We start from the raw sequence: 12,588 nt of genomic DNA on the forward strand, positions 1-12,588 counted from the left end.
ATGTTAAAGTAATATTCATCTTTATCTTACTTTATGTGACGAAAGTTCACATTCGGAACCTCTTTCATTCCTGAGATGAAGCAGAAACGATCAATTTTACTAACCTTTCGTGTTTCTACAAGAATCGTCCGAAGCCATGGTAAAAGTTCGACATCCGCTGTCGAAGTAGAATCGTCGTTACTTCAAATCGCGTGATTTAAACCACTGGAGATAAATTCGTCGTGAAATCAGCATTGGGACAATGTTCTTGAGCGGGAATGGAGGCCGGAAATTACTCGATTTCGGTAATATACAGCCTTGGCCCGTTTCCCTCTCTCACCATTTGGTTCCGATTTTTTCGATTTACAATCCACCTTCCCTTCGAACTTCCTGCAGATAAACATTCACGATTACTTTTAAACAGGAATTTTACTTGATAAATGAGCCAAATGATCATTTCCATTGAACTTAATTTGATTTTCTAAACAATTGAAATCGAATATCATAAAATATTGAAATTCTTTTAAGATTAGAAAGTGAAAATATATAATTGAATATATCAACAATGAATCAATCATTTATTTGCTCTCTTTTAATTTTACAAGTAATTTTTATCCGGCTGCATTTTCTCATGTTCGTCGGATATTTTATCAATCGATTACCTGCCTTCCTCCTTTTCAGTCCTCGAATAATCGTTTTAAATAATAAATGTTCATTTCTTTAGGATGATCGGAAAAAGAATTGTACAAAGAGAATATAAAAAATATTTTCGATGAATAAAATCATCGTACACTGACCTACATTCCAATATCCACTCACGATAAAAAAAAGTCACAGAAATATTTTTTACAGAGCACAGATACACTTTTTTTAAAAAATATAAATGCATATATTTTAATAATTTAATTAATGATGAAATTAAATAATGTACAATATTTTTTGATTATTATTCCGAACAATGCATCTATTTAATTTTTCTTTAAGATATAATTGTAGACGTCACTAACATTTTTACAAAAGATTTTTTTTATTTCAAAAATATAATCAAACTTTTAAATAACAGTATTAATTACTAATGAACAATCTAAATAAATACAGTTTTACAAACAAATTCTTCTCGTCAATTAACAAAAATTTCCTACATACGAGAAAGAAAACCATTTTAACCACTCGGACACCAAAGTATACACCGTCCATTAAAAGTTCATCCGAAACGCAACAAACTTTGCCCACCTTTATGAAAGAAATGCAAACCTCGCGTGCACCTACTAGTTTATATTCGCCTGCACGTCTTCCATTATCCAAAATTTGCAATTCGGATGCGGCCAGTATTAACGCTTTTAGAGACAAATGGCCAGAGGGTTAACCCACCCCTCACTCATCAACTTTTCCAGCTTATCAAAATGGCCGATATAAGACCGATTTAAACCTGTTTTTTCGCTTTCTTTCGCTTTAATTAATTCGTCTCGTAAGCGGATTTCACGATGGGAGTCGCTTTCATCCTCGGTTCATTACCGGTTTCTCAGGCATTGGGACATAATAATTAAGCCTGGTTTGATGTTCTTCGCCGGTTTAACGCGACTTTACGGTTATAGCGTGCTACTTAATTGGCTGAGTGCTCGCCTGGATGGATGGAAATATATAACGCGTTCGCTCCGGGGAACGCTGATTCCGCGATCGTATGCACGATGTAATGATGGACGAAGTGTGAATGAATTATGGACGTTGGATTTCAGTGGTAAATGGCGCCGCTATTCGATGAAATCAATGGGGTAGAATTTATGGATTTTTTTCCACGAATAAAAATGGACCGGTGGTGTTAATCCTCTGTTTTTTTAAAACGAATTTTTAAAACGTTGTAAAATTGATGTAAAATGAATATTACGAATAGTTCGAATTAGAGGTGCTGGAGATTATAAATCTTTAAAGATTTTTGATAAATGAAGAGATGGAGAGTTGGTATTGAATTTCCGACTTGTAATTTATTTTACCGCTGATCGTGTTAAAGTGAATTATAACTTAATTATAACGGAATTATGTACGGAATGTTTTAAATAACTATCACGGGAATTATTATAATTTTTTATAAATCTTTTATAAAAGAATCATTAAATTAGTTATTTAAATTACCTTCAAGATGATGAATTATTACAGTTTAAAAGTTTGCTATGAATCTGAGATATTAAGTTAAAATAAAGATTTATTTTGTCTTCAATAATCTGTTATGAGGATAATGATAAGTTAAAGAATTAATTTTAAAGGAGATTATTACTATATTTATCAAGTAAATTATCAAGAGTCTTGATAAATTTAAATATTTAATAATTTAACAAGATCTTGGAATAGAAAATGATATTTTTGTTTTTCCAATTCCACTTTTGTTCAATTTTAACTTATCAATGTCTATACAAATGCCTATACAATAATATCATATAAATATTCATAATTTACTTATTGTATAATTTTTTTTTATCATCTGATGTGAATACTTGAAATTTTGTGAAAGCTTTATAACCGATTATTCGTTTTGGGGGTCTAGCTCAATTTCAATCCTCCTCCACTTCGGCCACGTACAATTTAAACCCTTTTCACTTTGATGTTTAGTTGAAAAGTTAAAATTACTTTTCTCGTTAAGTCAACATTGACGTTCTTTAATATTCACCATGTTTCTATAAACTTTGTTTATTCCCTTAACAGGGCCTCACATACTTTTCTTGTTTATTTATTATTGTAATTGCTAAATGAAACTTGCACAATTGAGCGAATAAAGTACACGGAATTTCTACAAAGTTTTAGGATTGGATTTTATTGAAAATTAACTTCTCAAGAAAACAATGTTATTTCTCCTTATAATTTTCAACACAGTCTTTCTCTGAAATCGAATGAAACTATTATTTAATTTTTTTGTCAGAAATCAAAATACTCTCTCTCCAAGATTGCGAATGTCTTCAAAATAACATCTTTTCAAGTGAGATTTCCACTTAGGAAACGGAGAATAAAAGAAAGTGATTGAAAATTGTTCGTAAATTTCTTAATATTATGGCTAATTTTAAGCCATAATTTTCACATCAAGAATTAATAAAATATTTCTTTATCATGTTTGTAGAAAAATGTAATAATTTGAACATTTAAAAGTAAAAAAAATAAATAAATAGTTAATTGTCACATGGCGCTAGTGTAGCCTCATTGTCATCAATTAATGGCCACTCATCATTGTTTGACAATGCATTTATGAAAAATTGTTTCCAAATTCATATAATTGTAACTTATATGAATGAAACTTTATAAATGAAACTTTGAATAGAGTTAAATTCAAATATATCATGTGAATTTTTTCAATTCTAAACCTTTGTATATCGTATAGTTATCGTAGATGAAGAAATTTTTCTAATTTTCAAATATATAATATTTATAAAATTAATATCTCTCAATACATACAATGGACGATTAACCCTTTACTTAGATAAGGTAAAGCACATCGTGTTCTCTCACCTGGGTTTTTCTATCATTTTTTTCACGCATCGTAAGGCAGCTTCAGTCGATGTTAGGAGGAAGGTTCGTTTAATCATTGGAACAGCTCTTCCGCTCGTGTTCGTGTATCGTTGAACAAGATGGATTTTGATGCTCGAATCGTTTTCTCATCGATCTTGCGTGAAAATAGCAAATTGCATGAAATCGATCGAGCTCTCTGGTTCGTATCCTTAACGCTTCGGTTTTTTAATCCATCAGAGGATTAATAAAAGTACCTTTTCTTAAGAAAACGTGTTCTTGGAATTTTGAATTTAATAGGAAATATGAGACAACTCCACTTTTAAGTGTTATAAGAGTATCATTCTTAAATGATATGTTAAAACAGATAATTTTGGAAGATTATCAAGCAACGATGGACTTGAATTAACATTCGGAACGAAGAAAGATTTCGATACAATCTTTACGAATCTGGTAACTTTTCGATTATCGTTTTAATTATTTTGTCATCAAAGAATCTTTTCAGAAGTTATTAAATAAAATTGTGTTGCACTTTGTTAGTCACGCTAATGTGTTTTTCTCATCCTGGACGAGAGAACATGATATTCTTCAACGTTCTATCTACGACGCTTCTCCTCTTTCATGAAAGACGAGCGAATTTTCGTCCATTTTACGAGCCATGTTCGCATTTCGTAAGATCTCGATATACGAATATATCTATCATTTTATCTACTATTTTTGCATTACTTTCGTTTTCATTAATCGATTCGATCCAATTGATCGTTCGATCGAATGAATCACGCCTCTGTCAATAGATAAAGATTTGTCAGATTGGTTTTTTTTACAATTTTATTCTTTTTTATCATTATTAAGGATACATTTTTATCAGTCGATACTTCATTCAAAGTCTTTGATGGAAAATGGCTGTCGATACTTAGTCGATTCTATTCATGCGTGTAACACTATGTAAAACTAGCTTTCAACTTATCGCTATATATATTGCTGATCAAAGATATAATTTCAGCCTCTTTAACGTTGTAAAATATTAATTTAAATCAGAGAATATATTATTTTTCATTTTTTCATTTTTAAATTTAAATTGATGTTTTTATGAATAACTCGTATCTTATTCATAAATTATTTTATATATTTTGTACATCCATGAATTTACATATTACATTTATTATTAATTAAGTAAGGTTTACTTTTCATATATTTAAATAACTTTAATGTTTATTAATTACATTATCATGATCTCCTTGATACAAATTATTCGAAACATGATTTTCTACAATCATTTGCTTTTTAACGTATCATATATTTTTATTTTATGATAAAAATATAACATCAAAGGATTAATTTTAATTAATTTATAATATATTAATAATAATTTTATCACAATTATCATTACAACACGAATTTTATTTTCACAAGCTCGTTCACTGCAGAATCGATAGAACTTTTTTCACGCTAAACAAAAGACGCCTCGAGAAATGAATTCGAATAAAGAATGCTTACAGCCATTGACGTCTTTATTCTAGTTCTTTTTTTTTTTTGAACTTTTCACAAGCTTTTATAATGTCTCAAAGCGTAAGCCGGGAATCAATCATCGGAACTAAAAACGAATTTCTCCATCTCCAGGATGACCGACGATATGTGACAAAAGAATTGGGGGTCTTTTTCTTTCGGTTGTATGTTTTTTTGATTCCGGATCAGGAGGAGACCATTCGATTTCCGGTATAACTGACTCTTGATTGGGAACGTTCGATAATCAATTTTGAGATTGAATCCAATTCAACTCGCCGATGACGATGATCACTCTTTTTTCTTTTTTTTTATTTTTACTTTTTTTTTTTTACGATTTAATTAAGTTTTTCGATATAGTTGAACGAAGAAGGCGGTTCGCATTTACAGCCTCGAATACTCTGAAAATGCGATTAGCGCAAAGTGTTGCGAAGGAAGCGTTATATCGATTGCTCTTTTTACCCTTTGCATTTAATCTCTGTGATTTTCAAAAGAAAATTGTTATTGATCTACTGAAATTTTGTCGAGATATCACTCGCCATTTTCCTTTTAATTAAAATTACTTACACACTACATCTTTCGAGAGATAAAGAAAATATTATAGAAATGAATATACATAATAACGTAAATATGATATTTTGTTATGACAAAGATATAAGATAAGGCAGAATTTCAAAGTTGAATTAAAATAAACGTCAATCCGTTCTACACGTTATACAGAATCAATCCGTCTTATTTCTAATATATCTCAATGAAACATATGCAAATTCTATTTCCTATTTTTATTCTATATGAAATACGCTTTCACCGTTTATTCGAGGAAAAGCCGAACGCTGCTCGTATATTTGTACATTCTTTTTGCCTCTCCTCTAGAAATTACATTATGCATATCATTTCTTCTTTTAACTCTTCTTAAGAATTATTTATCCTCTCCATTTATTCACCATCGTCCAAAAGATAATTTCGTCTCAATTTTTTTGAATCATCGTATCCTCGAACGATAATTCTCTCCGCGTGTAAATTAATTTTATAATCAAAAAACAGGAACAACTCCAAAGATATCTCCTTGTCTAGCTTGCAGTTGGCATCACTGACAGCTCACGCCAGAAATTCCCCCCTCTTTCTCTCTTTCTCTGTATATTGTCGCGCTCGAAACATATGCGTTCACAATTCGGTTTTCTTTTCCCCCCACCTGCGAGTATTATCCTAATTAAATTTAAGCGAGGAGGGGTTTAATATTATTTTCGTTTGTTACACGAGCCGATATTGGCCATCGTTCGAATTAATTTAAAACTTGTTATATATATATCTCTCTCTGAAAAGTTCATCGTTTGTTAGGAAAGGTTAGGATACGATTTCAATTACAAAGGATCGAAGTATCGATTCCGAGTGAAACGAGCCCATGAAAACACAGCACGTCTATTAAATTCGGGGAGAAAGGAGGGGAGGGTGGGGGGTGACACGTAGCCGGGACTGGATTAAGCGATGAAACCAATTTTGCTTTGTGCGTTGGTGAAGGTAATAGGGATATCGCAGCCTCTCCATGAAAACATTCATTCACGAAGGCGGGGGTGAATATTTAACGTGTAAATATTATGATTGTATTGTTGAATGTGAAAACAACCTTGGGACTGTCGTATCGTCAAGTCTCTCGTACATATAAATTCAAAAATATTGATTGCAATTACGTAAAATTATTTTGATATTCCAAAGATAATTGTGCAAATTATATTTTTTTTTATTTCATATTTAAATATTAATTTTATTTGTCAATCGTAGCGAGATACGTCACACAGGGGAACAATCGACGTTATTAAATTAAATAAAACGGAGAATATTATATATTACGAATATATATCACGTCACGAGTATATATCAATCCAAAAATGGAATAAATTGAAATTCACGGGAGAATCGAACTAGCAAGGAAAGTTGTTTAACTTCGGACAATCGAGCGAGATTTATTCGGAAATGAACTGATTGCGAATGAAAATGTATCGCAATCGGTTAATTCAATTTCTCGCGAATCGAACGCCTACATTTTGTAATTACTGAATCACGAAGGTTGATGTCAAGAGGAGATATTCGATTTTAAAATATTTTTATTATCATCCAATTTTGGTTTGATAAATTGGATTTTTCTCTTTTCATTACTGCGGATAAAACGTCGAATAATCGTTGAATATTTAATCAAATATTTTATCTGGAATAATCTTTGGAAAATAGCAAAAATAGAATATAACAGTTTACGATAACACAAATTTTCAATTCAATTTTTCAATTATATTTATTATCAAATACGTAATCAGTTACGTAATCAGTTTAAAGTGAAAATATCTACTATATCTTATCTTTTATTTTCCATTCCATTTATACCCGACACGAATAAACCAGTTTCAATTACTAATCAACTTGCCCTTGCGGTCAGGATATATGTGTATCAGTCACGAATTTACAATTCATTTTATGCAAGGATCAATTATGCTTCCCCTTTCAAAAGCGACGATCGAATCGACGAGCCGGTAACGCGCTCGAAACAAATTATGTTAAACGTGTTAATTGTTTCATACATTCCCTCGAAACAATGAAACAATATGAAAACACAGATCTCTCTTATGGATGGAGAAACTCGATGAGCCTATGCGTGAAATGAAACCGTTATTGATGAAATGGAACCGTGTCGAAAAACGGAGACTCTGAATCGCAGAGTTTAGCAAAATGCAAGAAATTAGATAAACAACACTCTGGAAATTGCGATAATTCCTTAATAGGATTCAGATTTCTTTCTCGAATGATCGACGATGGCTTTGAGCAAACTCCAAGTAGTACAAGCGCGTCGCTGGTCAGACGTTTGTTCGATGTATCGTGCATTATAAGAAATGAATGGATATCGTTTCATTTATACAAATTTCCATTTAAAAAAATTGTAATACGAGTGCTGTACAGATTTGGATCGTTACACGATTCATTGTAACATTCTAAAATTATGATATATATATAAGAAGGTGATTTTAATACGTGTGGTAGTTTTTTTAAATTTCTTTTTTAAAGGAACACGATGATCTATAGGATTTAAATAAATCTAGGATTTTATGTTTAATAATGCACAATTTTAAAAATGTGACTCCCAATACATATTGTATTCAGCTATTTTTAAAAGACTCGAGAGGTCCAAAGTGGTTTTAAAGATTATTATAAGAAAAACTGTTTGATAACTTTCTTGATAATTTCTTTTCAATTTTATTTATTATATAATTTGTCAATAAAAGATATATTATTTTTTACACGTATACAGAATTGTTGTGAGTTGTTCTCAAGCGATCACATCCATTCATGCGGTTGATTGAATTGGAAGGTCGAAATGCAATCGGGGGTGAAGTCAATAGGGTCACTGTTTGAATTCAACTTCCGGTGTTAACACACGGAAAGCGAAACTCACGGTATTACGTGCAAGAATGCAACGTCGTCGCATTCAAACAGGCGAACTCGGGCGATCGGTTTAAAACGAAGGAAGGAATTTGCATAATCAATACCCGCGATAGAAAATTCAGAACGGGGTTTAAACGGTGATAGTTTGTTCGCTGGTAGAGTACGTTTGTGAAGAAGAATGAAACGAAACTTCTTGTTACAAGTGAAACGAAATGAACAAAATCTTTCAAAGATGGCCGATCGATGACAATCACGTTCGTTACAATCCTTTTACTATTTCGTTTCCTTTACTCGAAGTTAGATTCAAATCCAAGCCTGCAAATTTTTCTGAAAAATTAATATTCATTTATTTACTTACAAATGTGTATCTATTAAGATTTCGATGTTATATCTTTATTTCATCTTTTCAAATTTGTCGAAAAAAAATCCTCCAACAAAGATCGTTTCATTATTCCATTCATTTGCACATTTTATACACGCCCACTCTTAAATCATCATTTTTTAATCCTTCTCCTTTGTCGACGATACTCGTGAAAGTTTCTAAACTATACACGGAATGCATAAAATCCACGAAATCACGTGGGCTTCTGCCAGCTGGTTCGAATTCCATCGAACGGTTAGAGGGCGTTGTTCACATCCCTTTGATCGAAGTTTCATAAAGGCTGGCTTTTCACCCAATCCCACGTATATATCAATACACATTATGCATTCGTGAGAATCACTTTCGAAGATAAATTCGGATAAGTACGGCGAGTCTTCACGATTATTGATAATCCTTCGTTTCCATACGCCCTTCGAGATGTTGTACAGAGAAAAACAGAGATTGGATAAACTTCCCCTTAATGGTTCGAGACGAGATGTTAATCAATTTTGAAGGAAGTTTAAGTTAAGCTGAGAGGCGTGTCTTGGGATTGTTAATGCAAGTTAGACATCGAGCCTGTAGGTGTCTGTCAGTAGAAACGTTGGGGCTTAGAACGGGAAGGAATTCGATTCTGATTTGGATAAAACTATTGATAAGGCAGCCTCGAATAAAATAAGTATGGAGTTCGTATTTAGATATTAAATTTTATTCATTTACGAATAGAGAAAAATAATTGAGTCTGGACGTAAATATTGATTATTTAAAATTGACGAAAATGATGAGAAATATTTGATGTTTATTCGTGTTCAAGAATATATTAAAGAACAGTTCCATCCGCAAAATTTAAACGGCATCACTATATAATTTAAACCGTATTATGAAAACCGTTTTAATCCTTCCTTTGAATTCCATTCCCTATCTTCTTTATGCAAGATAATCGCTATTAATTTGAAAATACGAAATATAACATCGTATCCTTGCATAATGGACCCCTTTGCGACGGTTTTGCGGTTACAATGAAATTTTTCGTTGTACGAAAAAGGGATGATTAACTTTGTCACGCTTTGTCATAGCTTGGATCAAAGAACAAGTAACTTAAAATATAATTTATTCGAAGCAATAATTGAATAATTCAATAACTTGTGTGTATTTATAAAATAATACAATTTACGATTAATGCAAAATGCAAGAAGGAATCATCTCCCTTTTTACACTAATCTACAATCCGGATAAAACAAATTATAAAATTATAAAGCCACTAATACACAATTTAAAATTAGCGAATGTCGGATTAAATCAAATTCGCCTGATCCTCCAAAGTATACGTTACAGTAGTGGTATTAGCAATACGTTATTATCCGAATAACATGGAACCGATAGATGGCCCTACCCGTTCTAAACTATGCCTTTGGCCGTGTACACGATGCGTATAACGCATACATTTGCATACGTTATGTCCCGCGATGCTTCACGCGCATCGTCCCTGCATAATTGATGGAAAATGTTGGCCGAACACTTAAGAGTTCACTTATTCACCAGTTGGCCAGATACGATCTACACGCGGTGTAAAAAGCTTTTTCTCGCGACCTCCTCCCTTTGTATCTGTGCAACGCAAGTATCGAGCAAATCTTGAATAATGAAAAATCGCGAGCAACGGTCCCCCGCGTATTTTCCCGCTTTGCGCCCCGCTTTCACGGCCGGATGGAGAAAAGGAATCGTCCTGGGATCCGGCAGAAATTGTATTTTCACGGTTGGCCGTTTGTAAATGCGAAGGAAGCGGATTTGAATTCGAGTCGGACGAAGGAGAGACTCTGCAGGGAAACTTTCCTCTATAGTTTACTACCTGGGAAGAATTGGGTCGTTGGATTAGCCGCGTCGAATTATTCTTAGAAGATTATACAAATTATTACTTTTACAATAGCAATTTAGTTTGGTTAATCGCTTTATTTGGAAATAAAAATTTCTGTGATGATCGAAAGGCCGTATTTATTTACGTGTATAGATTTTTTATTGTGTTTTTACTTTTTATTTTAAAAAAAATCTTCGCACCTCCATGTATCGGAACGAAATCTATCTATACAAGTAATCACACTGAATCGAACTCTCGTCGCAACTTAATCTTCGAGTTTATAGTTGTGTTCTGCCACAAAAAAAAATATGTTTTATCACCGCGGCACAATTCGTCGTTTTTTTTTTTTCGGTCGGATTGCAATATCGTTTCGGAATATATCCATTAAAAGAGAGCAACCCAGCGCTCCAATAAAATCATTTCAATGGCCAACAAACGACAGCTCGACTTTTTTGCTCGTTCAAAGATCCCCAAAGCGTTTATATTCGAAGGATCCGACAATCGGACGTATATTTATTCAACCAATATTTATTCATGAATTCTAATTTTCCTTCGATTGGTGATAAGGCAAGAGAAAAATTTCTAATAATATTTTAAGTTGATTAGATCAATCTATTATAATTATACATTTTATTCGTTTCTTTATGCGACGCTTTGAAGGCTATTTCGATATATTTTATTATAACTTATATAAAATCATTTGGAAAAATTAGAATGATGGAAATTTTTAAAGAAATAGAATTCTAGAATTGAAATAATGCAATTTATTTATTGCTTCCTAGCTTGTAGCAATTTCTTTCATCATAAGATTGGAACTTTAGGCTTTTGATAGTATTTCATAGGGGTTTTCATGTGTATTTCGAAGGAATGCACGGAACGTTTGTAGGACCCGTAGTGTAATCTCTCATATTCTCGTTTTTTCTTTTTTTTTCGTACATAATTTCATTCGAATTCTATTATAGTCCATCGAATTAATCAATTCCAAAAGATCGAGAAAGTTTATTCTTGTCATTGCACTCGTTGATTCAAATTACTCGAAACATAGACATTGATAATAATTCAGCACGTTCACAATTGTGATATTTAAATCTTTTAATGAGATTTCAGAATGTAATCATGAATATAATCGTTTGTTATATCAATTGAATTTGATTTTAATTCAGAAAATGGATTAAATTATATTAATGCTAGACTAATTTTTAATAAATATATTTCTGAAAAAAGGATTTTAATATCAATCTTTAATAGTCTTTTTTTTTTACGCAATTAGTCGCATAGGAATAATATTAAATGAAAATAAAATACATAGCTATGCTATAAATAAAATATTATTTCGATATCTCTTTAGTTTCTGATATTAATTTGGATCATGTTATTTTCGTTCAGATAAACAATGGAATTCTAATATTTGGAAATTCTACTGTTGAATATTTATAGAAAATTTAATATGTGTCAATGTTCGTTCACAAATACGTAACAACTGGTGCATCGCAGATATAGAAACGTATATATATATATATGACTGTGATTAAAATCCATAAATAATTTTTTTTAATAAATTTTTTAATGTTCTACGTAATTCTAACTAAATTTTGACAATACTATTTACAATACTATTCAATATACCACATGCCAATGAAATACCAATAAAATACCTCCAAACAATATTCAATTTTTCATCTTTGAAGAAAAAACTCCATCAATTCTAAAAATTCCTTCAATTCCAATTAAAAATCCATATAATTTCAAAGATCATTTCCGAGGAATCAAAACATCCCCTAAAGCGCATACCAGCCCGAAGCGAACAGGGAGAAGCCTTGAGGATTCCCGAAGAAATTCGACTCATTCCCGGCATACAATATTCGACCGTGACAAAATCGTTGCGAGGAGGATGGATCGCCTCCACGTTGAGAACTTAATTAATCCGCGGTTCACCTATCGATTCGAGCGGAATTCGACGCATCCCCCTTGATCTACA

At 32.0% G+C, this 12,588-nt stretch overlaps 1 protein-coding gene across 1 annotated transcript in view; it reads right to left on the reverse strand.

Annotated features, from left to right (window-relative positions):
* The window catches only part of LOC107996605 (uncharacterized), a 90,357-nt gene that overhangs the window by 10,308 nt on the left and 67,461 nt on the right, over positions 1-12,588 (reverse strand). Inside the window, exon 2 of the mRNA XM_017054760.3 lies at positions 105-369. The gene's annotated coding sequence lies outside the window, so the exon portion shown is untranslated. The remainder of the gene's footprint in view (positions 1-104; positions 370-12,588) is intronic.

The sequence above is a fragment of the Apis cerana genome, linkage group LG5, assembly GCF_029169275.1.
Source record: "Apis cerana isolate GH-2021 linkage group LG5, AcerK_1.0, whole genome shotgun sequence".
Taxonomy (NCBI): domain Eukaryota; kingdom Metazoa; phylum Arthropoda; class Insecta; order Hymenoptera; family Apidae; genus Apis; species Apis cerana.